The 27,334-nt window shown below is 38.3% G+C and overlaps 1 protein-coding gene across 1 annotated transcript in view; it reads left to right on the forward strand.

Moving 5' to 3' along the window:
* Nucleotides 1-1,286: 1,286 nt before the first annotated feature.
* Nucleotides 1,287-27,334, forward strand: part of TTLL7 (tubulin tyrosine ligase like 7) — a 140,214-nt gene continuing 114,166 nt past the window's right edge. The window contains exon 1 of the mRNA XM_041749648.1: nt 1,287-1,752. The gene's annotated coding sequence lies outside the window, so the exon portion shown is untranslated. The remainder of the gene's footprint in view (nt 1,753-27,334) is intronic.

The following is a 27,334-nucleotide window of genomic DNA, read 5'->3' on the forward strand; positions in this document are numbered from 1 at the left end:
GATGTTTCCAGGTTAATTCTGAGTGAAATACAGCCCCCTCTTTCTGATCCCTATTCCTAACCTCAGGAGTCCACCTTAGAAATTTAAACGTCCCTTTCTCCACCATGAAACCTAGTTTTCACAAAGGAAGGATTAATAAACTTACATTCAAGGGCCAATCATGGATATGGTAAGGCTTAGTATATGTTTCCTGGGGCATTCTGGATGGAAAGGCACTAGTCAAAAACTCCAGATTGCAGTGCTTGCTCTGCTACTCATCATCCATGAGATGGTGAACTCAGCACAACAAACTTTCTGAGCTCAGTCTATTTTAAAAATAGCGATGATATCACCGATTTTACAGGAGTTTTTAGAGTAAACGAAGGAATAAAACTGGAAACACTCTCAGTGTAGTGTTTGGTCCATCGTATGTGCTCAATTCATGTTAAAAAATCATGTTAACACACACACACAAAAAGGACAACGCTTTCATTCAGAGTGAATGGCTCTGAACTGTGGAATTTATTGGGGGGGGGAGTTATTTGGAGAGTCTTTTTTTTCTTGCCCCCTTGAATTATATATATATATATTTTTCCCCTTGAATTTTATTTTAAAGGTAGTTGTCAACTGTTTTTTTTTTCTTCCTATAAGGAAAACTGTACTGTACACTTGTCTCCATCCTCACCATGCTCTGAAAATGAACCTGCTTGCTTGAGCCTGGTTGTGAACGGGTCAGAGGCCACAAAAGCGCTCTCAGCAGAAGTCCAAGGGATGTGCCGGCAGGAGCTTCGCTCTCCAGCTCTATGAAAGTGCATTTCACATAAAGGTACGATTTCCTCCCCACTCCCAAGGCACTTCTCCTTAAAATGCTCAACAACGAACCTGACACATTTCTGCGTTTCTTTAATAATCTCGTATAGGGCCGTGAGAGGGTCTCCTAGATGCACATTTCCAGGGGCAGCGACTGGACATCCGTGGAGCTCTAACTCTGGGATCCTTATCCCCCCCAACCTCCAAGCAGCACCTACAGGACGCGGAGGTGGGGTGGGGGTGGGGGGGCTACTGGATTTTATTTGCTAACTTTCCGGCTGGGCTTGGATACCGCTGAGTTCTTCGCTCCACAAAGCAGCGTGGGTAAAAGAGCTGCCCTTGGAGGCTCGGATGGCCCCCAGGGTGGGGCGGACGCGCCGAGGCCGGTGCGCCCGGGACCGGCGCCGCGGGCCCCACTGCGGAGCGGAGCGGGAGCGGGAGCGGGAGCGGGAGCGGGAGCGGGAGGGGGAGGGGGAGGGGGAGGGGGAGGGGGGGCGCCGCCCAGGCGGAGCGCGCCCGTCGCTAGGTCCTCTGTTCGCCGCGTTCCGAAGGGGCCCCGAGCCGAACCAAGGCAAACCCGGAGGGGGGCGCCCGGGAAAGCCAGGCCCCCGCGCTGGGGCCGCAGCCCGCGGCGCCCGGCGCCCCCGAGCCCTCGCGGCGCCCCGGGAGGCGGAGGATGCGCCCCCCGCGCCCCGGCCTTGGTTCCGCCCGCCCCGCCCCGCGCCTCGCGCTCCCCCGGCCGCAGCCCGCGGATGGTCTGGCCGGTCGGTAGCCGCCACCCCCTTCGGCAGCCGCAGCTGCTCCAGCTGCTCCGGGGGCAGCGCCCGAGCCCCGAGCCGACGCTGCTCTGGGCGGCAGGCGGGCGAGGGGACCCCGGGCCGGGGGCGACGGGGAAGCGGCGCAGCCGCGGAGGGGCCGCCTGCAGCCGGGAGCCGCCCACCGCGCTGGGCTTCCCTCGCCCCGGTGAGTACCTGCTGCCCGGTCCTCCGCGACCCTCCCACGACCCCCCACCGCGGGGTGATCCCCCGCACCCCACCCCTCCCCCACCCGGGACGGTCGCCGCCCTGGGGACCGGCTCCCGCGGGAGCAGCGGAGCCGACAGCTGCCACTGCCGGAGCTGGTGATTCAGCACCATCCGTGCCCCAGGAGATTAGGAGATTCGGGCCCATGGGGGGTGGGGGGCGAGGTCAGCTTGCAGTGCTCTCCCCCCAGTTTCTAGGCTTCAGAGGTCGCCCCCGCGCGGGCGGGCGGGCGGGGTCGGGGCGGCCGAACCCCGAGGCTCCCTGCTGGCTCGTTCCGGGATTCCGTCCTTTCCCCGGAGCGTGGTACAAGCCCCCGTGAGTGTGGGTGCGACCTTTATAAAGTGTGTCACGTTAGTGTCTTTTCCGTACGTGTCGGAGAAGTAGGGGGCCCTGGTCTACCCCTGTCAGTTTCTTTACTTCTTGCTCCACTGCAAGCATGGTCCACAGTTTTCCGTTGGATAGCATCCCCCTCCTCCCCGAGTGTGAAACAGATGCTGTGTCCAAGTTGTCTTGTGTTCAGAGTAGGTTTGCTTGGTCTTGGCATAGGAGGGAAAGATTTAAGGGGAGTGGGAAATAATAATTTCAGTATCTAGACACTTGCTTTTAGGTATATTGTTTCATTAAGTCATCACAACAGCCCAGAACCGAAGGTGGAGACTGAGGAAGCCTGGAAGTTAAATTACATGCTCAAGGTCACAGAACAGGGATTTGAATCCAAGTCTGGCTGACTCCAAAGCCCACGGACCTTCCACTGTTCTAAGGAGTTGTGTGTCCAAGTGTAAGCGCACATAGAGATGGTCCGTCCATTCGGTATTAAACATAAGCTGAATTTTCTTAAGTGTGATCTCAAACAATAGCAACAACCTGTAAACTTATGGTATGTGGAATTATTGTTCTTTTAGTAAGAAAGAGCTTTGAATTAGGTGGGGAGAAAAATCTATTTTCTTAGAAAGCACATGCCAAAAAATAATATCTGGACAACACTGCAAAGGAGAGCTAGGTCATAGCAGGAGATGTTTAACACATTTTTGGCAGTGATATATGGTGGGTGCTCAAATGTTGGAAAAATCAATTAGAAAAGTAAAAAAGAATACAAATAAAAAAGACCGGAACACCTGGAAATCTTTTTCTTATTTAGAACTTAGCAGAAACATTTGCAGTAACAGTTACCTAGTTCGTGGGTGTGTGACTGAACCGTTTTTGTGAGGTGTGTCATCCCATGATAGGGTGATAGATAAACCCAGACTATTAATGTTATTTGTTTCATTTTGACTGTGGTTTGGCTAGGAAGTGATAACTCCATTTTACAGACCAAGGAACTGAAATACAGAGAAGGTTCAAGATCATATGGCTAGTAAGTGGTGGAATCTGGACAAGTATTGACTTACAAAAAATATATGTGCTGTAGCAAAACGAAGTTCTGTATAGTGGGAAACTGCATTGATTTGTTTTTGCTCTGCCCTTCAGAGTCAACAATCATATTGACCCGCGTGCTCTTCCTGAAAAAATAATGGATGCTGGGTTTTTCTTTGTCTGTTGCTTGGCCATTTGATTTGCTTTCATTTATGATTTATGTATTCTCCCTTAAGATGTGAAACTCTTGTTGATGTCTCCAGAGGCAGGTTGCTATAGTACAAATGCTCATTATCTCTAAGTGCTGGAATAGTATTTGATGGCAGATAGGAACATAATTATCTTCGTCCGTCATTTCTAAAGTATTGAACTATTTACATTGGAGAATTCTTGATGAGGATATTGATAGACTAAAGCCCATTGCCTGAATAAGGCCATAAAATGGAGGCACAAATATGTTGTTCACACAGGACTATAAGAGAAATAGGATCTTGTGATGACTCTTAAATTTGATTTCTAGGAGGTAATTTCTTTTTGTTCTTTGTATGGCTGTAGACTATATCCTGAACCTTGGGGAGGCATCTTGCAATCCAGGCTGTTTAATTACAAGGAGAATGGCAGAATTGGTATGAATAAATAAGCTATGAAAAAAAAAAACCCAAAAACGATCCCACTGCTATTTGAAAAAAAAAAAGAAAGTGCATGTCCTAGTGATGAAGGGTCAGTGAGAACATTTTAAAACAGAGGCAACACATTTTATTTAGGTAACATCACCAAGTATGAATATAACACCAACCTGGTTTTAGCATTGCATCTTTTCTCACTCTTCTCTCTTTCTGTATATGCATTTGTTGAATGACTACGGTCTGCAGACCATTCAAATTCTTGACTTCAAGGAACTTAACATCTAGCTGGGGAGGTATTTACTTACACATGAGTAATCAACAAAATAATTAGAATTGGCCTAGTACTGGGAGAAAGTGGTGCTATAAATGCTGTATCAACACCTTAAGAAGGAGAAATTGTAGAGGCTAGTTTCGTAAGAGAATCAGGAAACTCTTCATGGATGGAAGTGAATTAAATCATTCTGCCAGATGGGAAGATTTTGATAGGAAAAGAAAAAGTCAGACAAGGAGGTTTAGCTAAGTGCTTATATACTGTTTGAATATACAGTGACAAATTGTGAAGAACCTTGCATATCAGGCTTTGAAATCTGCTCCTCGTCTGGTGGTCATAGGGAACTAGTAGTGTAGGTTACTAAGAAGGCCAAGTTTCTCTTTGGCTTGTCTTGCTCACATTCTCCATGTTCTTTGTTCCAGGTGCCCTTCCAGAAAATGCATAGTTCTTGGGTACTGATATTAAAAGGACTAATTGCCAAAAAAAAAAAAAAAAAAAAAAAAGGACTAATTGTCAAGTGAACCCAAGAAGAATTTTCTATGCAAGTAACAAAGTAACATTTTTCCTCTTTCAAAGAAGCTTTTTTTTTTTTAAGATTTTATTTACCCATTCTTGAGAAACACACACACACACACACACACACACACACAGAGAGAGAGAGAGAGAGAGAGAGAGAGGCAGAGACACAAGCAGGCTCCATGCAGGGATCCCAACGTGGGACTCGATCCTGGGTCTCCTTGGGCGGAAGGCGGCGCTAAACTGCTGGGCCACCCGGGCTGCTGGAAGCTTGCTTTTTTTTTAAAAAGCTTTCCCGCTTTCCCTTTCCATTATAGAATTATGAACAAATTGGAAACTATAAGAATATAAAACGGAAAAAATGATCATACTTGTAACTAAAGACGTGCACTATTAATATTTTGATGTGATTTTGGTATTTTCTTCCATTCTTTTTTCTGTTCATGATTTTAATCATGGTATGTATATTACTTTTAAAATATTTTTACTTTAAATTTTATAACATTGATTTTCACTTAATTAAAACTGGACAGTGAACTTTAAAAATATTTAGATAATTTTCTATTAGGTAGGCTAACATTACAAATTAACTCTAAGATATTGACATATTATTTGTTACTGATTCTCACTCCTGTCTGTGGTTCCTCAGATTACACTTTTTTAGGCAACCTCTTTTGATTAGAAAAAGAAAACTATTTAAATCATGGCTACTGGGCAAAATAGATGAAGGGGAGTAAGAGGTACAAACTTTTAGTTATAAAATAAGTAATGTGGATGAAAAGTACAACTTAAAGAATATAGTCAATAATATTGTAATTACTTTGTATGGTAACTATACTTGGTATAGTGGTGAGCATTGCATAATATATGGCATTGTCGAATCACTGTTTTACACCCAAAACTAATGTAATATTGTCCGTCCGTTGAAAAAAATCATCAGTAGTAGGAGAAAGGTGAGCAGTTGGGGCCTGAGGAGAGAAGATGTAAATAGTTGGAGATCCTGTTTGGTGAGAGCCAGCAAGAGAAGTCACTTGCAAGAGAAGTGCCAGTCAGAGAAGGCACTATATGATGGACTATTTTCTGGTTTTAGCTTTGTATTTTTGGACCTTAACTTCCTCCCCTCAGGCATCTATTCCCACCCTTATCTCTTTCAAATTTCAACCTCTTCCATCTTCCTTTATCAAATTCCCAGGTCTCCACAGCTTCAATATCCTGACAATGCAAGGCATATGAACTCACTCCTGCACTATAATTTAGAGAATCCACATAGATGAGGGTGGGAATTTCAGACCTTCTTCCGGTTCTCAGCAGAAGCTTGGTTCCAAGGTAGAACAGAGTGTAGGGGACATTGATGACTTCTGCCCCCTTGGATATTGCTAGAGACAGCCTCTGAGAACAGGTGGCCATTGAGGGACACAACATTCCCAGCATTTCCCCTGGGCATTCATATGCTTCCTTCCCTTTGTTCCTAGTAACCCTCCGCCAAAGGAGATTCCCCTCTAGGAGGAGAGAGACTATGCCTCCCTTACCACACCAGTTGTAGGGATGAGTGACACTATCTCCTTTGCTTTGGCCAGGTCTCTTATTACTCCAGTCTCTCACCCATGCTTCCTTGGGGTCCCACCCCCATCCTACTTGGAATATCAGAAGCCATTGAGGCAGGGAGGCCATTAATTGTCTCTGAGTTTCTGAGGACTAATGGAAGGGGAGTCACTGGGTTATGAACTTATCTTGAGGGCACAGGTAGAGAGCAGAGGCAGGTTTTTATAACGTGCCATTAGTCTTGGGAGACCTGAAAGGAAATGAAAATTGAAGCATCAGCTTTACAAATCCAAAATAGTCCCCCCCTTTTAGGACCTGACAGATGATTTCTCGTGGAAGCTGGACATCGAGGTACACAGTATTTTGAAAAGAATTTGTCCTGAGCTTAGTTGAGACCTATTACTTAAAGCAGTTTCCTTAAGCTCTTAGAAAGTGGTTTATTTATTTACATTCCTCTTAGGCATTATCTGTCAGAGTTGAACTGGGCTTAGCCAACAGTTTTCCTAGGATTAGTTTAGAGTTTAAAAACTTAAATTGAAATAGGCTTGCCTGTTTATTCTCCATTACCCTATTTCTGTTAATTCCCATTTGAACATTTATTGGTTAACATACTCCTGCCCATAATACATTAGGAGTATGTTTGGCTTTTTGACAAAGCCAAAGTGTTGGGATTCTTTGGGCTCTGGGAAGGTGAGTGATAAATTAACTCTTTTTTCCTTCACTTTTTACTTGCAAGTAACTGATTGGCCTAGAGAGTTCCTTTGACTCCTTTGAAGGTTTAGTTAGGTAGTCAAGTGATCATTGGGTCTTCCCTGAGGCTGACTGGAATGTCTCTGAGGACTCCTTCCTTTTGAAATTGATAATATTCTTGGTTCTCTGGGTATGCTGAACCATCCACATTATTTGATATTTATGTATTTATTTATTTTAAAAGATTTTTAAAAATTTATTCATGAGACACAGAGAGAGGCAGAGACATAGGCAGAGGGAGAATCAGGCTCCCTGTGGGGAGCCCGATATGGAACTGGATCCCAGGACCCCAGGATCAGGACCTAAGCTGAAGGCAGACAGACGCTCAATCACTGAACCATGCAGGTGTGTCCCCACATTATTTGATTTTTAAAAATTGTGCTGTGGCTCCTGAGCTTCCTAACTTCTATGTGATTTTGTTCTTCCGCTTAGCCATGTGAAATGGAACATTATGTTTGACAAAGGATTATTTTGAACATTTTTATCTCTTTTACTCACTACTTTGCAAAGTCTGGCCTGCGTCACATCTAATTCAACAAGATGGCATTAGCTTATTTTTACATAAATTCTCCTTTCTCCATTAGCATATTTTCATGAAATTGACTTTTTAAAGTAAATTGAGCATTTGTAGATTTGGAAGATGGAACAGTAGTAATCCAGGAAACAGCTTCAAGATTATTTTGAGGCTTTTTGTTGGATTAGAATTTTAGAGCTGCTTAGATGTACCTCTCTTTTAAGGTAATACCATCTTTCTTTTGTAAGAGAAGTGACCCCACTTAAAACTTGCTTGTGTAAAATCTGCTTTAATTGACGTAGTCCTAATACTAAGTTTGACAGGTTTTGTGAAATGAATGGCCATATGTGTGGAGTATTGGTAGGAACAGTTAGCAACTGTGAATTTAATTCGAATCATTGCATTTGATAGGAAAATTTTCATTTGTAATTTTGTTAACATTTAAACTATTTTTTCAAGGTACTTAATAAATAGAATCTGTAACCATGTGTGATATTCATAGTGATTGCTAAAAAATCAGGACAATAATTTTAGCACACGTCTCAGTTTATATTTAGAATCAGTCAGTCTGCAGTTACTCAACAAATATGTGCTTGCTACTTTATGGAGGGAAATGATAGAAATTGGACACTTTCTATAATCAGCTTAATTTACATGAAATCAGATGGGGGCATTTTGATTTAGTTTTAGGTTTGATCACATGCAAGGTGATAATACTTAGTTGCTTAGCATGTCTCAATCTAGAATATTAGATACTGTTTCTTCATTTCAACAATATAAAAAATCAAGTGAGAGGAAAAATACAGGTTTAATTTGCAAGCACAATCATAGTAGGATTAAAAATTGATCTATAGCTAGCTGCTCCTTTAGATACCAATTTTGACAATAGATGCTAGTATTTACTATTATATGTAAATAAAAGGATGACTTTCATTCATTTAATGGATAGTTTTAATGGTTTACTTCTTTAAGGGTATTTGAGGAAAGAATAACTTGTCAAACTCAGTGAATATTCACCTATTTATTTATTTATTTATTTGTTTGTTTGTTTATTTATTTATTTTCAGATTTTATTTTTATTTTTTAAGTAGGCTCCACTCCCAGTGTGGAGCCCAATGTGGCGCTTGAACTCATGATGGAAATCAAGACCTGAGCTGAGATCAAGAGTCAGATGCTTAACTGACTGAGCCACTCAGGTGCCCCCATTGAATACTTTTTTATAATCTCTGACACCTACATTTAGTTCACATCAGTGTCTCTCTTGGCCAACACACACATTTCAGCCCATTATTATTGGAAAATCGAAACAAGTTTTTCCTGTAACTTGCTACAGAAATTAAAGGAAAGTAGACATGTTAAATACTGAGGAAAGTTTGAAAGGGGTTATCAGTGCTTCTTAAAATCAAGTGGACTGTATGTATGTGGAAAAGCATTTTCACTTGTCAAAAATGAGTGCCAAATGAGTATTTTAGGAAGAAAGAAAAGTTTACTGCTCCATATGTGAGGGGGCTGTCATTTCAGAATAGGAGGCATTTTCTTTTTTAAAAATTTATCTTGGGCATGGAATATGTGATAGCTATTTTCATCTTTAACTAAGGAATTAAAAGTTAAATGTGTTCCTCATTGGTTATAGTATAACATGTTTACTTCAATAACATGCCTGAGAGTATACCTGTGAATTTTGTTTTTAGAATCCATAAGGAATCAGAAAAAATGTAAATATGAAGTAAGGTTCCTAAAGTGTAGCTTCCACTGGGAATAAATTTAGCAAATATACTTAGCAATATCTATGAATATGTATATTTAGATTTCCAAATAAAATTACCTAATGGTCTGGAGCTTTCCTCTCTTTGATATAACTGTACATATTATGGTATTATGAAAAGGATTATCATGCTTTCTAGAAGAAAAAGGTAATAACTTTTTCTTTCAGAGTAATATGAGAATATTGTGATTTATGTATTTGTTTGTGTGATTTCTGACATAGGCATTCCACAAATGCAGCTTTTTCTTCCACTTAATACTGTTATTATTTTTATATAATTTTTTATTGTGTTAAAAAACACATTACATAACATTTATCATGTTAACCTTTTTTTTTTTTAAAGATTTTGTTTATTTATTCATGAGAGAGAGAAAGAGAGGCACAGGCAGAGGGAGAAGCAGGCTCCATGCAGGGAGCCTGACGTGGGATTCGATCCAGGGTCCCCAGGATCAAACCCTGGGCTGCAGGCAGTGCTAAACCACTGTGCCACCAGGGCTGCCCACATTGATTAATTATTGAATATTGAATGAACCTTGCACATATGGAATAAATCCTGTTGGATCACATATATACACACATATTGTTGCATTCAATTTGCTAAAATTTTGTTAAAAATTTTTGCATTTAACTTTATGAGGGATATTGGTGTGTGGTTTCCTTTCAGTTGTGCTTTCTTTATTTGGTTCTGGTTATTAAAATACTACCAGCCTCATGTGGTGCTAAGAAATTATAATTTGTTGAATTTGGGTGTTGTGTCAAATTCAAATATCTATAATTACCTGAGCCGGTTATTAAAATACTTCTTTTTCCAACTACATATCTCTGTGAGGCCAAATTTTTTCATATGCTTCCAACTAAAACAACTTCTCAGAATTAATGCATAAGCAGATATGAGAATCTGTGCTCTATGAATCAAGATGTTAAAGATATTTTTTAAAAGTACAAAGCACCACTTTTTGTTTTGAAAAAAGTTTTTTAAAAATAAAATATTTTTGTAAATGCATAATGGTTTTTAATGGTTTTAAACATGTATCAGGTTTACTTTCTAATAGGGTAAGTATTGATGGGTATAACCTGCAAAAGCTAAAAGTCAACAAAATTTAAAGAGGGTAAAGAATTCCAACATAAAAAAAAAAAAAAAAAAAGAGAACCACTACTAAGACAACCAAGGCAGAGAAAAGTGAAACCAAAGGCATGGACATGTGCATCTCACACAGGCATTGGTTTTATCAAGTTGTTCCATGTGCTTGTTTTCCTTTTTCTCCACTAATACTTTTATTTCACAAAAGATGCTTTTTCCTCCACACTTACTCACCAATATGTACTTCTCTTCCCTAGGATAAGTATGATAAAAAGACCAATAGAACTTTCTAGTGCAATCTTTTTTTTTTTTTTTTTTTTTTTAAATTTTATTTATTTATGATAGTCATACAGAGAGAAAGAGAGAGAGGCAGAGACACAGGCAGAGGGAGAAGCAGGCTCCATGCGCCGGGAGCCTGATGTGGGATTCGATCCCGGGCCTCCAGGATCGCGCCCTGGGCCAAAGGCAGGCGCCAAACCGCTGCGCCACCCAGGGATCCCTCTAGTGCAATCTTTATGAAATGAAATTCCTCAAAATTATCCCCATTCTAAATTTAATAAATCCATGTATCTATATATAACTGTATTTTAAGTTATGTTATAATAAATAGAATAACAATATTAATTCAGTGATTGCTTATGTAAGAATGAAGTAATTTAGACTATTTTGTAAAGAATTGACTCAAAGATAGCCTAGGACATATTTGAATTACTGTTCTTTGATTTTGATTATTGTAAATGGCTTTTCTTTTGTACCTTTCCCCAGCACTTTATTGAGTATAACTTATATATTGTATAATGTACAGCTTGGTGAGTTTTTACAAGATTTTGATAAATAGCATTTGAAAATATATAGTTTGTAATAGGATAAACTTTAAGGTGAGATGAAAAAGAATCTGAGAATATGAGTAAAGAAAACAACAAAATGAAATGAGCTAGGGGAACCATTAGCTCACAAAATCCATGTTCTGAAATCCTGTATGTTTATTAGAACTGAGCACACATTTAATTTGAGTTTTCTAACTTCCAGGCAAAGAGGAAAACAACTCTAAAAAGCAAAAAAAAACTTAATGGTTGGAAAACTCATCCATGAGAAAAACAAACTAACTGCCTAAGAGGAACACAGTTGTTTCTGTCTAGAATCCAGAATGAAATATCTGCTATAGTTTCTTTAAGAGTGGATTCAGTATAGTGTCATACAATTTCCTCAATGCTCTGACATTGAAAGTCAGCAGGATTCATTGGGCTGTTTTTTATAATGTCCTTCATCTAGGCTCTATGTCTCTGGGGGAAATAACCTCTCAAGATCTGATTATTTTCTTTTCTAACATGAAAATAACATCCATCTCGAGAGCATTGTGATGTGAGTAAAGATCGTATAGGCTCAATAAATAACTATTCTTTTTCTTAAAGCAGTTCTGTTAGGGTGGCCGTGACCAGCAATGAGGTACGGCCCAGGTACGTAGCTCTCTGATAACCTGGCTTAATCCAGGAATGGACATTATAGTATCTCAAAGAATGAAAGTTCTGCATATCTTTTAGGAATTCCTTCATGCATATTATTTTGAGGGGCAATGCATCTGAGGCTTTGTTTCCTCAAATTATTTGTTTCAGTCAAGTAAAGAATCTCATGGTTTGAGAATCTGCTGGGCTGATAGGAGTCTACCAAGTATATGTTACCTAAATAGAAGTGTATTGCAGCTCTGCACTAAAGTAGACTAAAGGAATGACCCTAGACTAGTTTTAAAACTTCCCTTGAAGTCAGTTTTGCACAACAGGAGAGTGGGTGATGCAATTCCCAAATTTATGATGTGGAATATGGCTCTAAATGCTTATTTGAGGTAGCACAGCCTTATATACAAATAAAAGAGGTGGAGCTATCACTTTTACCTCTTTTGCAGAGAAGTGTAATTTTTTTTTCTTCAGGCCAAAATATTTTTTTCTAGAATGTTTTTTAAACCATCAATCAATCTCTGTAGAGGGAGCCTGAAAGCAAAGTGTTGGGGTTTGCTAAATTCTCACTTTGTAAAAGTTGAATTAGGCCCTGGATTTTTTGAACAGAGCTGTAAAATTAGTTTGTAGTAATTTTGCAAGCATTCCAGAAGGTTAGTTTACTTCCTTAAGTAGTCTTTTAAAGCTAATTATCAAAACAATGTAATTGGTGTTTGATTTTTAAAATCTTTTGAGTCTTTGTTAGAGTAGAATTTTCTTTCAGTTGTAATCCCTTGAGAATGCTGTAAGCAAGTCCTACAGTTTGTATCCATTTTCCACATCACTAAAAGCATTCTAGAGCTACCCACTAGCACTAACTCAGATTCACTGTGGTTGTCTGTAGGCTTCTGAGGCTAGAGCAAATTTTCCTTTCTTTTTCCTAGGGCTTTCAAGACCATGAAAGGCCCAGATCTTTCTTGTCCAAACTAATTTAGTAGGAAAGTCATGGTCTTAGGTTTGGAGTCAGTTAGGTACTTTTATAATATGTGTTGAACTAATGAATGAGTTAGAATCAAGTTTATATCCTAGCCCCCATAACTGTTTCTGAAATTATAAGCAACGAATCTGATAATAACATAGCCAAATGTCTTTCATATGAGAAATTTCCATTTTCATCCCTGCCAGATTAGAATGTCCAGTTTTAAATGCTCATTTTGGGCAGCCCGGGTGGCTCAATGGTTTAGTGCCGCCTTCAGCCCAGGGCCTGATCCTGGAGACCCGGGATCAAGTACCACATCGGGCTCCCTGCATGGAGCCTGCTTCTCCCTCTGCCTGTGTCTCTGCCCCTCTCTCTCTCTGTGTCTCTCATGAATGAATAAATAAAATCTTAAAAAAAATTAAATAAAGGTTCATTTATTTATAATAAAATACAATCTTATTAATTATATAATTATTAGTTATTAGTAATTACTAATATGCAGTATTATATGTATAGTAAAATAAATTTTAGTTTTCATTTACTTCTGCAAATATTAAAACAGATCTTGCTTTATTGGGATACCTTTTGGTATGCTTTTGATTTAATGTGATTATTAAAAAATGCATTATAAAGTGAATTTAAAAGTCAATTATAAAAATATTGGAGAATTGAAAGATTAGATTTATGCCACCTATTTATTATTAATCTTGCTTTCATGGTTGGATTTGGTAGTTTCTTACAGGAAAGCTAGATGAATATTTGATTTTTGGCAAAGAGCATTTCTTCTCTATGATGTGTAAAATCTCCAGTATGCCATTTGAAAGAGTGATTAAGGGGGGCAATCTTTCTCCTTTTTTTTCTTTCCTTTGTTTGTTTCTTTCTTCCTAAATGACTGTAATTTATCTATATTTGAGTTTTGGATATGGTTCTGGCTTAGGGTCCCTTGGTTAGGTTGCATCCTTTAATTGGTGGGTTTTTGTCTGAGGAGCCAGCTAAATGGACTGGAAAGCTGAGAAAGAAGAGCTGGTTCATATAGTCCCCCTGGGCACATTTGTAACTCAATCTCCCTCTCTGGTTGGTGTCTGCATCATTTTTTATCCTGATGGCCTGCTTAAGCAGTTGCCTCAGACTCCATAGTAGACGAAAGCTTACTATTTTAACTCTGTGATGTTTAGTTATATATTTAGTAGGTGAGATAAATGTTATACAAAATCTAATGCACTGAAATGAAGAAAATAAGAAATTCACTGTTTTGTTATAGGGTACCTAGAGGGAGTTATATTTAATGTACAAACTTAAAATATTTGGTGTGAAATAGTCACATAACTCTTGTTAATGGAATTAAATGAATAAGGAAAACACAGTTGTACACCTCAGCTTTCCAATCTTGAGACAACTGTATGGCTTTGGAAATTATTACATGTATCTTTCCCTACCTCTTTGCCTAGCCCCAAAGGACCACATTTGAGTTAAGATTCAAATGTAGCAAGCTCTGAGTTATGTTTACTTACAGTACTCCTGTCTGTGCTCCAAAAGGAAATACTTGGCTTATGACCAATTTTTACCTTCTTTGGGCATCATCAGATCTGTGGATGCTGCTGCCTGTTTCTCCCCGAGATGAATCAGCGATGCTGTATGCCGGTTAGCTACATCCATGGCTGGCTTTGACTCTTAATAGTTGGGCCCATAATGTTAGGGGAAGCTGCATAATGTAGAGGATCGTAGAGCCATTTAATTTGGGTCAAAAATTTGAAACAAAGAAATGGTATGTGATTTTCTTTTTCACATGTTAAGATTGCATAAATTTATAACTAAAAATTCGAAGGTTAACTTTGCAGAAACACTGGCAGAATTTTTCCCATGGATTCCTGAAATAGATTTTTATGGAGCATGCTCTTTGGCATTCTTCCAATTTTAATTTTTATTTCTATCTTATTACAAATTTAAATTACTTCTAATGTTAAGTAAATTTTAATTCTAGTTTATTTAAATTTGTATGTTGTTTCCATGCTCCCTGGTACTTACTCGATTAAATGTCTTAGTTACTCAGATTACTGTGACAATATTTGACTTTAGGCTGGTCAGGAATATAAGATATTAAAATCACATGTATGTATATTTGTATACATATGCTTATATATTTGAATATATACTATATATATTTTGGTTTTTTGTTTTTTTAAAACATTGAGAGGCTTATTTTCTTTTTAAGATTTTATTTATTTATTCGTGAGAGGCACAGAAAGAGAGGCAGAGACACAGGCAGAGGGAAGAGAAGCAGGCCCCATGCAAAGAGCCTGACGTGGAACCTGATCCTAGGACTCCGGGATCAGGCCCCGAGCCAAAAGCAGATGCTCAACCACTGAGCCACCCAAGAGTCCCTATAATATATATTTTTAAAATACCTTTTTGAATAATTAAATAGTCCCGATATTTCAATACAGTCAAGAAATAGGAAAGACTTAAATTGCCTTTATTTAGATGATTACAGATGATTAAAAGACTTTGATGGTGTTAAGAATTAAAATTGAGAGAGAATAAATGCTTTTTTGTTTCCTTTGGATTTGCATTTTAGTAAAATTGTTTTTTTCCCTGTTATCATTCATAAAATGGAATGTACTTTTATTTGGTAAGTGTATTTATTTAATGTATTTTGTTTGGTAAGTGTTCAATGAATCTATTTTAATTTAATTTCATAGCAAGTATAGAAATAGGAATTGGAGAAGGTGATTTAATGTTAAAAGAGATAAGAGAGTGGGGCACTTGGGTGGCTCAGCGGTTGAGCGGCTGCCTTTGGCTCAGGTTGTGATCCTGGGATCCGGAATCGAGTCCCACCTCCAGGTCTCTGTGAGGAGCCTGCTTATTCTGCCTGTGTCTCTGCCTCTCTCATGAATAAATAAATAAAACCTTTAAAAAAATAGGTAAGAGAGTAGACTGGTATAGACAATGTAAGCTAATCCAGTAGAGCTAACTTCAAAGTTTGTCTTCTTTCTTCTTTGATACAGGCTTTGGCAGACAAGAGTATCATCTAGACTAGATATGGATAAGCCCGATATTAAAGTAACTTTAGTGCTAATTTGTGATTATTCAGGAAGATAGAAGATGCAATTCATTCTTCATTTATGTTTTGTATCATCAAAATTTCATGAGTAAAATAATAGTAAGCTGCTGTCCCTAATTGTTAAAAAAAATTAAGCTCCACCATGTATCAGGCTCTGTTTTGTTCATATTTTTGAGAATGAGAGACACTGCCCTCTTTAAATAAAATACTTTAAAAATATGGTTGATGTTGTTAACAGTGGTGATGCACTAAAGAACAGCTAATTCTGCCTAGGAGATAGAAGGAAGGGAGAGGACAACCAAGCTGTGGTTGAATGCTGGAGAGCGAAGGAAGACATTCTAAGATTAAAGAAAAACATGAGTGTACACAAATCAGAAGATGACTAACAGCTGCCTGCTTGGCTTAGTTGTAGAGTGTGTGGCTCTTGATCTTGGGATATGAGTTTGAGCCCCACATTGGGTGTGTTTATTTTAAAAATAAAATCTTAAAAAAATAAAAAAAAAAAGAAAATGAATAACATTTTCAGGATTATCTTTTTATCCTATGATTTTATTTCTACCTAGAATAACTTTCAAACATCAAATATGTTTGAAACTCATGGTGCAACTCATGGTAGGAGATAGGATTTGCTACTTGCTATAACGTGCACGCATACACACACACAGGCACACGTGCAGGTGCACACACACAGGAATAAAAGTTTCAAGACTCAGTACTTATAGTTAATACTTTTTCTGTTACATGCAGTGCAGTCTGGCACTGTTATATTTTTATCAATTCTTTTATTTCATTTAAAAATACTTTTTGAATCTCAGTAAATTGATTTCATGACCATCTGTGGGTCAAGGTTTGTTTTTGGAAGCAAAACAAAAAAACCTGTACCAGAGCTCAAAATTCATAAGGAGGCCTTTTAACCTACTGTGCAGATTTGCAAAGCAACTATTTGACTTTTTTCCTGGCAGAATTTGAAGGTTGCAAGAAACAGACTGATGGCTTTGGGATATTTACAGTTCAGAAGGCAACATGGTAGGTTTTGAGACTTGGAAAGGTTTAAGTCTTTGTCAAGTTACTGTATCTCTGAATCTCAGTTTTCTGTTCAGTAAAATGGAATTAATAATATGATCTATGAGGACTAAATGAAATAACATATCTATTGAAATATTAGTTCTCAAACTTGGCTGTATATTTAAATCACAATTTCACAAATTTCTGTGCTCAAGCTACATCCCAAACCAATTAGATTGGAATGTTTGGGGCTGGGACCCATCCATCACTATTTATTTTTCTCTTTTGAAACTTAATGCTTCCTGAATAGCAACTCTCCATATACCCCTCCCTCTATGTCTTGGCAGCTACCATTCCACTTTGTGTTTCTACTTATTTGGCATTTTTAGATACCTCATAAAGATGGTACTATGCAATATTTGTCCTTCAGTGACTGGTTTATTTCACCTAACATAGTATCCTCAAAGTTCATTTGTATTGTCATATATGGCAAGATTTCTTTCTTTTTAAAGCTGAAAACATTCCATTTGTATGTATACCCCACATTCTTTTTTTTTATTTTAAGGATTTACATATTTATTCATGAGAGACACAGAGAGAGAGAGGCAGAGATGCAGGCAGAGGGAGAAGCAGGCTCTATTGCAGGGAGCCCAATGCAGGACTCGATCCTGGATCCCAGGATCACACCCTGAGACGAAGGCAGATGCTCAACCGCTGAGGCATTCAGGTGTCCCTCTTTTAGATTTTATTTATTTGATATGGAGAGAGTGAGAGAGAGAGAGCCAGAGAGCCCAAGCTGGGGGAGAGGGAGAGAAGCAGACTCTCCGCTGAGTAGGGAGCCCAATGGGGCTCGATCCCAGGACCCCAAGATCATGACCAGATCTGAAGGCAGGTGCTTAACTGACTGAGCTACCCAGACACCCTCACCACATTGTTTTTATCTGCTCATCCACTGATGGACCTTTAAGTTGTTTCTACATCCACTGATGGACCTTTAAGTTGTTTCTACATCTTGGCTTTTGTGAATCATGCTGCGGTGAATATGCACATTCCTCATGTTGTAACCTTGATTTATTTTATTTTTTATTTTTTAAATTCTAGTTAGTTAACACACAATGTAATATTAGATGACTTTGATTTAAACTATTTTAGATAAATACTGAGAAGTAGGACTGCTGGATCATGGGGTAGTTCTCTTTTTAACTGTTTGAGGAAATATAAATAAATAAATAAAAATGAGCAAAGGACTTGATTAGACATTTCTCCAAGGCTAGAGTGCATGTACTCCTTCAAATCTGTGTTTTTGTGCCCTCTGGGTAAATACCTAGTAGTGCAATTGCTGGATCATAGGGTGGTTCTATGGTGACTGGTGACTAAATGCCCAGAAGTAGGACTGCTGGATCATAGGGTGGCTCTATTTTTTACTTTTTGAGAAACCTCCATACTGTTCTTCAGAGTGACAACACCGGTTTGCATTCCCACAAACAGTGCAAGAGGGTTCCCCCTTCTGTGCATCCTCCCTCACCAACACCTGTTATTTCTTGTGTTGTTGATTTTTCTTTTGCTCATTTTTATTTTCTTTAGAAAAAATATTTTATTTAGAGAGAGATTGCAAGGGGGGGAGGGGCAGAAGGAGAGGGAATGAGAAAATCTTAGGCAGATGCTGCCCTGAGCTCAGAGCCCATACAGGACTTGCTACCCAGAGATCATGACCTGAACCAAAATCAAGAGTTGGACTGATAGGGATTACACTGAATCTGTAAATCATTTTGGGCAGTATGGACATTTTAACAGTATTTATGCTTCCATTCTATGAACATGGGATGTCTTTATTTGTGTCTTCTTTAATTTCTTTCATCAATATTTTGTAGTTTTCCAGCTGTCACATCCTCAGTTAAATTTATTCCTAAGTATTTTACAGGCACTGATATTATTTAAAGCTCCTCTGGTGCAGTCTGTGTTGAAATGCTTAATTATAAAGGCTGTAGTGCAATGTGTGGAACATGCTACGTGTTTGTATCATGTTTGGTTCCCTTGGTTAATAATATCAACAATTATGAATAGCTAACTTTTTTGGTGATGCTTATTATGTTTTAGGCAATGTGCTAAATACTCTTCATATCATGTAGAAAACACTGTGCTTTTGGGACTCCTGAGTGGCTTAGCATTTGAGCGTCTGCCTTCGGCTCGGCATGATCCCAGGGTCCTGGGATTGAGTCCTGCATCGGGCTCCCTGTGAGGAATCTGCTTCTCCCTCTGTCTGTGCCTCTGCCTCTCTCTTTAGTTTGCTCCTTGGTTTTCAATAACCGCTTCTATAATGGTGATTGAGAAAGCATTCTTTTAAAAACTGTATAAAACCAAAAAAAGAAAAAGGCATACTTTTTTTCATGGACGTATGTGTTCTTTACATTTAGCACATCTTCAAATAACAACAACAAACCATTTCCTCTGTCCAGTAAATAGATTTTGAAATTGCTACATCAACTTTGCTTAGATGATATGCATACTTATCTTACTCTTTCCTTTGTATGTTTTCTTTCTACCTATTAAGTATTAACTCATTCATAGGGTACATATAGTCTTCAGTGTAAATGAGTTAATGGATATAAAGTTCCTAGAATAGTGCCTGGTGCTTAGTAAGCATTTAGTACATGTTATTCATTGGCAGTGCCGGTGACTTACAAAAATGCATAATGCACAAGTGTACTATGGGAGAGTCAGATATTTGCAAAGGAAATTAAAGAACTAAGTTTTGTGACTGAGAATAAAAGTTGCCATTCCTTAAGGAGATGAAGAAAGTTGAAGAAGTGCTTAATCCTTTACATTTTTGGTCTTTATAGACGCCAGATTAAATTCACTTAACGCCATAGAGCAGTTTGGAGGTGTAAAACATTAGTACAGAAGGAAGAACATTTTCTGAGTGTAGATTTTGAATGAAGGATTGTTTCTAGGGCATTCCAATATGATAGAACCCAAGCTAGGAATAATTGACTCGGATTGGATTCTGGAATTTGTGAGAAGTATCTAAACTGTTGAGTTGAGTTTTACAAAGACTGACATGTGTTGTCAATGTGATTATCTGCCCTGTCGTTTTATTCTGCTGTCATCATTCTCAAATTATCTCCTTTGACATTGTGGAACTATATAAGAATCTCTTGTGATTGAAAATTGAAATATAGAATGTGTCACACAGGTTTTTAGGACAGCATTGTCAGGGGCCATGTGATTTACTTAGGATTAATGACTAAGCATATTGTGTAGAGGCTAATGAAATCATACTTCCCTGTGTGACCGAAAAAGCTGGCTTGATTTTGCTTGGAAGGAAAATTTAACTTTCAACCCTTCCCTCCACTGTCTTCCTTTCACTTTCCTTCCTTACTCTTTTTTCCTTCTTCTTCCTTTTTCTTATGGAAAATTAACTGCATCTTTTGAAAAACTTTTTTTCACATAAATATGGTATGATACATATTTTTCTCCATTCCCTTTTCCATGAGTTTAGGATATGTGAAACTGATCCTCATTAAAAATAAGCCATGGCATTGTTGGACGTTAGCATACAACTATGTGTTGTTTAAGGTGCTGTGCTATGTTTTCCCGTCACCTTTATTGATTTCTAAAATGAAGATAGTGCTCATAGAGAGTTTACTATGGATGTCTGTCATGATAGGAGAGATATGGTGAATCTTTTTATTTTTTTATTTTATTTTTTTAAAAGATTTTGTTTATTTATTCATGAGAGAAGAGAGAGAGGCAGAAACATAGGCAGAGAGAGAAACAGGCTCCATGGAGGGAGCCGGATGTGGGACTCGATCTCGGTACTTCAGGATCATGCCCTGGGCCGAAGGCAGATGCTCAACCGCTGAGCCACCCAGGCATCCTGAGATTTGGTGAATCTGAATGTGGATGGCAGTATAGAAATAAATTTGGGACCTGGGTGCAAGGAGGTAGAGGGGTCAAATTTTTAAAAAACTTGATGAAGTTGGTGTTGGATCTGTGTTCTAGCTGTAGCTGGTTCATTGCTTGGCCTTAGGCAAGTTAAATAACTTTTTAAATATGAGCTTCTTCATTTGTCACAGGAAAAAATAAACAATCCTATTTAACTGGTCTTATAGTGTTGTGAAGGGCAAAGGGATTAAGAGAGTGAATGCCCAAGTAAAACTCTTCTTTGGACATAAATGGAAGGATATGAGTCTTACCACTTGTAGCAACATAATTTCATCTATTCATATGCAAAATAAGGATAATAATAGTACTGGTCTCAAAGCAGTTTTTATAAGTATCATATGAGCTAATCTACATAAAGCATTTAACATAGTGCCCAGCACGGAGCCAGTATTCACCCATTCTTTCACTTATTCAACAAATATTTACTGACAGTTTACCATGTTCCAGGTGCACTTCTAGGTTCTTGGAATACACCTGTGAGCAGAATCAAAATTCCTGTTCTTTGCAATTTTATAGGCCAATGGGGTAGAATTAATTAAAAATAAATGTATAATTGCTACAATAAATGCTGCGAAGGAAAGGTACCTGATGCTATAGAATAACATCAGGGAAGGTGGGCTCCTAACTAGGTGAAGGCCAGGGACAAATGAGGATGGATTCCAGTCAGAAAGAATAGCATTTACAGTCTATGCAGTGGGACTATGCAGTGCACGGTTATGAGACAGAGTGACAGAGAAGGTGGCTGAGAATCAGGCTGGAAAGATAGGCAGGCTACTAGATACTTATGTCAGCTAGGGGCTCCATTGAGGAAGCAGAATCACTAAGAGTGATAAAGAATAAGACATTTATGATAGGGATAAGAAGAAGTTTATAGAGGGCTTATATCTTGTATCTGGTGTTGGGTCAGCAGGGTTAGCAATCAGAAGTAGCAACCAGATCCCACTAGGATAAATTGGAACCCATAAGAACAAACTAGAGCCTATACCTAACTCTTGCACCCTCCAGTCTCAACAAACTTCGTATGTGCCTGGGCCAGGGAAGCTAGATGTGCTGGGATTCAGAAAGCTGAAGATCTGGCAAGGAGCTGGAGTAACTGCAGGCTCAGATGCCTCCTATGTCAACAAGAGGAGCAAACAGATCAATGTCAACATGTACAAGTAAACAGTGCATGATGCCTCATACTGACCTTCAGAGCACAATGCCTTTTGCTTTACTTGTGCCTTCAAAATTGCATGCAGATTTCTTTTTGGCTAACTAACCTGGAACTAATTTCTAGGAAATATTGTTAGCCGAGTTTAATTGACTAGTATGAAGGACTTTTTTGGAAAGGTCTTTTTTGGCCATGAGTGGGCTTTTGGATTTTATCGGATGAGTATTGAAAAGCTATCAAAGGAGAGTTTAAGCCTGCTAGGGTGGTGTGGTGAAGGAAAATGGGAGAGTAACATGACACGGTATATGATTAGATTTGTATTTTTAAAAATTGAAGTGTAGTTTACACAGTTTTACATCACTTTCAGGTATACAACATAGTGATTTGACAACTTTATATATTTATGCTATGCTCACAAGTGTAGCCACCATGTCACTATACGTATAGAGTAAACTGCACAAGTCTTTAAGGGTACAGTTTGATGGATTTTAAGTATGTATAAATTTATGTAAACATCACCTAGGTCAAGATACAGAACATTTACAGCATCCCAGAATGTTCCCTCTTGACTATTCTCAATCAGTGATCCCTGATCCTGCCCAGAGTTGGCTTTTATTCTAATGTTTTAGATTTAGTTTTTCCCATTCCTTTTTCCACTTTTACTTCTATTATAGTTAACATACAGTGTTATATTAGTTTCAGGTATACAATACAGTGATTCAACAATTCTATACATCACCGGTGCTCAACATGACAAGTGCACTCCTTAAACCTCATCACCTATTTCACCCATTCCCCCCATCTCCCTCCCCTCTGGTAACCATTAGTTTGTTCTCTATAATTAAGATTCTGTTTCTTGTCTTGTCATTGAATATGTCATTTCCATTATCTTCTCCCATTCAGTAGGTTGCCTTTTAGTTTTGTTGTTTCCTTCGCTATGTAGAAGCTTTTTATTTTGATGTAGTCCCAGTAGTTTTTCTTTTTTTTTTTCTCTCTTTCTCTTTTATTTTCCTTGCCTCAGGAGACATATCTAGAAAAATACTGTGTGGCTGATGTCAGAGAAATTACTGCCTGTGTTCTCTCCTAGAATTTTTATTGTTTCAGGTCTCATATGTAGGTAGGTCTTTAATCCATTTTGAATTTATTTTTGTATACAGTGTAAGAAAGTGGTCCAGTTTTAGTTTTTCCTATTCTTGAACCTCATCTAAATGAAATCATACAGAATATATGGACACAGACTTTTGTACCTAGCTTTCTTCATCATTAGTAAGCTGTTAGCAATTGATGTTGCAAACTATAGTATGCTGCAGTTCATTCTTTTTTATTGTAAGTAAGTATTGTATTTAAGTAATTCCATGTATATACCACAATTTCTGGTTTGTGCTATTACTAAAGCTGGTATTAACATTCTTGCCTCAGTTTTTTGGTAGACATGCCCTTATTGGGGTTGTTAATGTTTTGAGATAGAAAATGACACAAAGGTGCTTGCTTTGGGAGCGCATACAATAGAAAATGACACCAAGTATGAAATGTGAGGGAAAAGCCTTGGCAATAGAATCTGGTGTTCTAAGGAGAGTTAGGAACTAGAGGTTCAACTGGTCTAAATCCCTTCTTTCCATCTCTTCTTTTGTCCTTCTCTTACCTTCTATTTTTAGGATGTCTAGGACTGTTGATGGGATTTTACAGGGTACAGGGACTAGAATGGGGAGTTCGTTACTGGAGATGGCAGAGGCCTCGAAACCTTAACAACAGGGAGAACCAAGGATTATGTGGCAAGAGCTAGAAGATAACACTGAGTGAGCTATACTGCTGCAGGGTCCAGAAGATGCATTCAGGGCTGGGGTGCAGAGCCGAGTCCTCCAGATCCTGGCATGCAGAAGAGTTGACAGCCAGTTAAGGTTCTACCAGTGTGCCACTGAGTGGGGTCCATATGTGACCATTCTCCATCAACTCCATCAAAGTCACACACACACAAACTCTAAGTTAATACAGAAACCTGCTATGCGAATACAACAAAGAAACAATATAAACTATAGTATATTTGCTATACAATATCAAATCTTCTGGTACCACCCACCTAAATCAGATTGTTGTTCTTAAATCCTCTGTATGGAAACTGAACCCCAGACCTTGCTAAGAACCAGTGCTAATGTTTTAACTTGTTTTTACATGGTAGCTGGGCTGCGGTAGATGGTCTGTTGGTTGAATGTAAAGGCCATGTTTGGGATGGATCATTAGGTAATGGAATTGAAGTCTTGGGCACAAATAATGTAATTTAGGGATAGTTGTTTTAGTTGATATCCTCAGTGCCTTGCCCATAATCCTGGCACCTTCCCATCTCATTATACTCTTCTTACTTACAGTTGCCTGCCAGTGTCTACATCTCTTTCCCTGGGGCTTAAGAGGACTTTTCCAGAAGCCATGGGACTAGGAACTCCTTGCCTGTGCGGGCCTCCTTCCCCCAACTCTCATTCTCACTCCCCAGGAGGGCTGGAAGTGCCATAAAATTAATATCCACTGCACCCCTATAGCAGCCCTCAAGCAATGATTGACCCGTTTGGGTTCGCTCTGAAGCAGATGTATTTTACGCTGGTCATCCGAGTTCTCTCAGGGATTAAACTCTAGCCACCCAGTGTAGCTGGCTTTGTCACTCACCCTTTATGGGCTGCCTCCTCTTCCCTGTCTCACTTCCCCACTCCCCTGTTTCCTGCACTCCCCCAGATAAACTACTTGTACCTGAATCCTCATTTTAGGGTTTTTTTCTGGGGAACTCAGACTAAGATCTTTTGAATAATACCCACAAGGAAAAGGCAAGCAAGGGAAGAAGAGCTGTTATTTTAATTTCTGACTTCTGCCTGGAGTTTCTATGTGGACATGCTGTTTGCAATCCCAAACCTGATATGACCAAACTGAAATCAATACCTAAAAAACAGAATGCTTCCACTTTGATTAGGAAAAGAGGATTTCTAGGAGTTTACTTTCTTTCCATTCTTCTCTAAAAGGAACAATTTTTAAATGAATTCAGTATGTGCTGTGTGTTCCTAATTTTCTCTGACTTGGGGTGTGAATAGCACTTCAAGCAAATATAACTGGTACGGTAACTTCACCGCTGACTATTTTTACTTGATGATCTGAGTCTTGGCTTGAATTCCTGGAATCTGAGATCACTTAGTTTACATTTTTATTTACTCTAGAAGTGTTAACCTTAGAGTTAGTTTAGTAAATATTCCAAGTACCAAAATAAATGCAAAATATAATTCACACTCGTAATGCTTGTGTACTACTTAGGAATCAGTCTCTTTTGGAATTAGCCAATTTTATAGATTTATTTTTAGAGGTTGTTATTAGAAAAATTCATCCTGACATATGATTCCTAATTGATGATGTCCATTTCTTGGCTTTAAAATATTCTGAACTTTCACAAAACAAATGGAATGTGATGTGTAAGGCAGATAGATGGTGAATATAATATCACAGTGGTGGTATATTTGTTTAGGTTTAATAAGTTAAAATGGATGTTCTATAATTTTATCACTCATCCATTCATGGTAAAAGAAAATGTATTACTTAAATTATTGTGAACATTCTTAAATTCTTTCTCATATTCTTTCTCAAATAATTATATGCCTCTCACATGAGTAAAAGTTTTTCATATCCAGTTTCAATGACCATGATAACCTATTGTTTGGCTATATCATAACTTACTAAATTTCTCAATTGGATACATTTAGGTTGTTTTCCGTTACAGCTGTAAATAGTGCCTTGATGTACATCCTTGTTCACTAACATGCCTCAACATTTGGGTGATTTTTATTAGGATAGGTTCTTACCCAGGAATTATCCAGTCAAGAGCATAAACACATTATATATTTTAGGTTTTTGCTGTATTTTTTAATTGTTTTCTAGAATATTTTAGTTAGTGAGTGAAAATTATAAGCTAACCTGGGTAAGCTAATAATATAAATTGTTGAGTTTGATTTCAGTTGTTGGGCTTTTAATTTGTTGTGTTCAGTTTTCTAATGTTAATAGTACTACATTCAGTGGATTAAAGTGATAGATAATTTATGTACACGAAAGCAATATGTTTAATTTTATGTTATATGAGATATTACTTATAAATAACATTTCAAATTTACTGATGTAACATTGCTTGGAATCAGTATTATCTAGAGAGTAAACCTTGAAAAACCAGTATCTGTCATGACTAACTTGTTCTAGTGTATTTGCATTCTCTCTAGAGACCTAAACATTTTATTTACCAAATTACTTGATTATTTCATGGCCATTTTACTAACAGTAAACCTGACTAAAGTAATGTAACCAGGAAAGCACTAACATTGAATATTATCAAATGGTTGTCTTTGATACATTTCTAAGAATATTCATGTTTACTTTCAGATAATAATTGTAAACAATGAAATTGAATAGAAATTTTTCTGCAACAATTGTTTAAAATTATTAATTTAGTTCAAGACATTTATGGAGTACCAGTGATTCTCAAAGTGTTTGCGTATTCGAGGGGAAATTACTCTTGTGTAAATTTTTCTTATTTTCTATTGTGATGAATGAGAATGTTCTCATTCTGAGAACATAGATTTTATATTGTAATAAACATCTGCTAATCTTTAACTCATTCGTAAGAAGAATAAATTATATAAAATAAATTACAAAATTAAAGCATTGGCAGGGTGAACTTCTTTATTGTTTATTATTAACTTTATGTCTTTAATGCTTGTTATGAATATTCCTCACTGCAGCTTACTACCTCTCTGGGTGAAGGGAAATTCCACTTCACAGTGTTGTAGATTGAGATTACGAAGTCAGCATTCTCATTTTTCTTTTTTTTAATAATAAATTTATTTTTTATTGGTGTTCAATTTACCAACATACAGAATAACACCCAGTGCTCATCCCGTCAAGTGCCCCCCTCAGTGCCCATCACCCATTCACCCCCACCCCCCGCCCTCCTCCCCTAGCACAGCATTCTCATTTTTCTTTGATGGCAGAAGATGGGACTTCTGTGGGAGGGATAGTCATGAGGAAGTCCTAGGTTGAGAAAAATATTTCTGTTACCTAGCCTCAGTGTCACTAAGGGCCAAAAGAAATGATAATTTTCCAGGCCAGTGACCTAGCTGACGTTTATTAGTGTTTATAATAAAACTGTTCTGCTTGGAACTCAGCTGCTTTACTAGAGCTCAATTGAGAGTTAAGAAGTAGATAGAACTGTCTCCTGCCTAGCCGAAGTGGAGTACTGTCTTCATCATGAATTTAGGTTTAACCCGTTTGCCTTTGGATCTCACACTAAAATTCTTATCCCCTTAGAGGTGGGTGAGGAGTGAAGGTGGTGAGTAAGGAGAGCAGAGAAACTGGCAGGCAACTTTCTTGGGAATTAGGTATGATGGCGGGTAGGTACCCATGATTCCAGTATTTTTCTGGTCTAATAATGTTTGCTAAGGTCACAACCACATGCAGCTATGATATTGGCCTTCTCTGATATTTCCCATGGAGCTTGCTATTCTTTGTGACAATGCCTGT

Source organism: Vulpes lagopus, chromosome 3 (genome assembly GCF_018345385.1).
Source record: "Vulpes lagopus strain Blue_001 chromosome 3, ASM1834538v1, whole genome shotgun sequence".
Classification (NCBI taxonomy): domain Eukaryota; kingdom Metazoa; phylum Chordata; class Mammalia; order Carnivora; family Canidae; genus Vulpes; species Vulpes lagopus.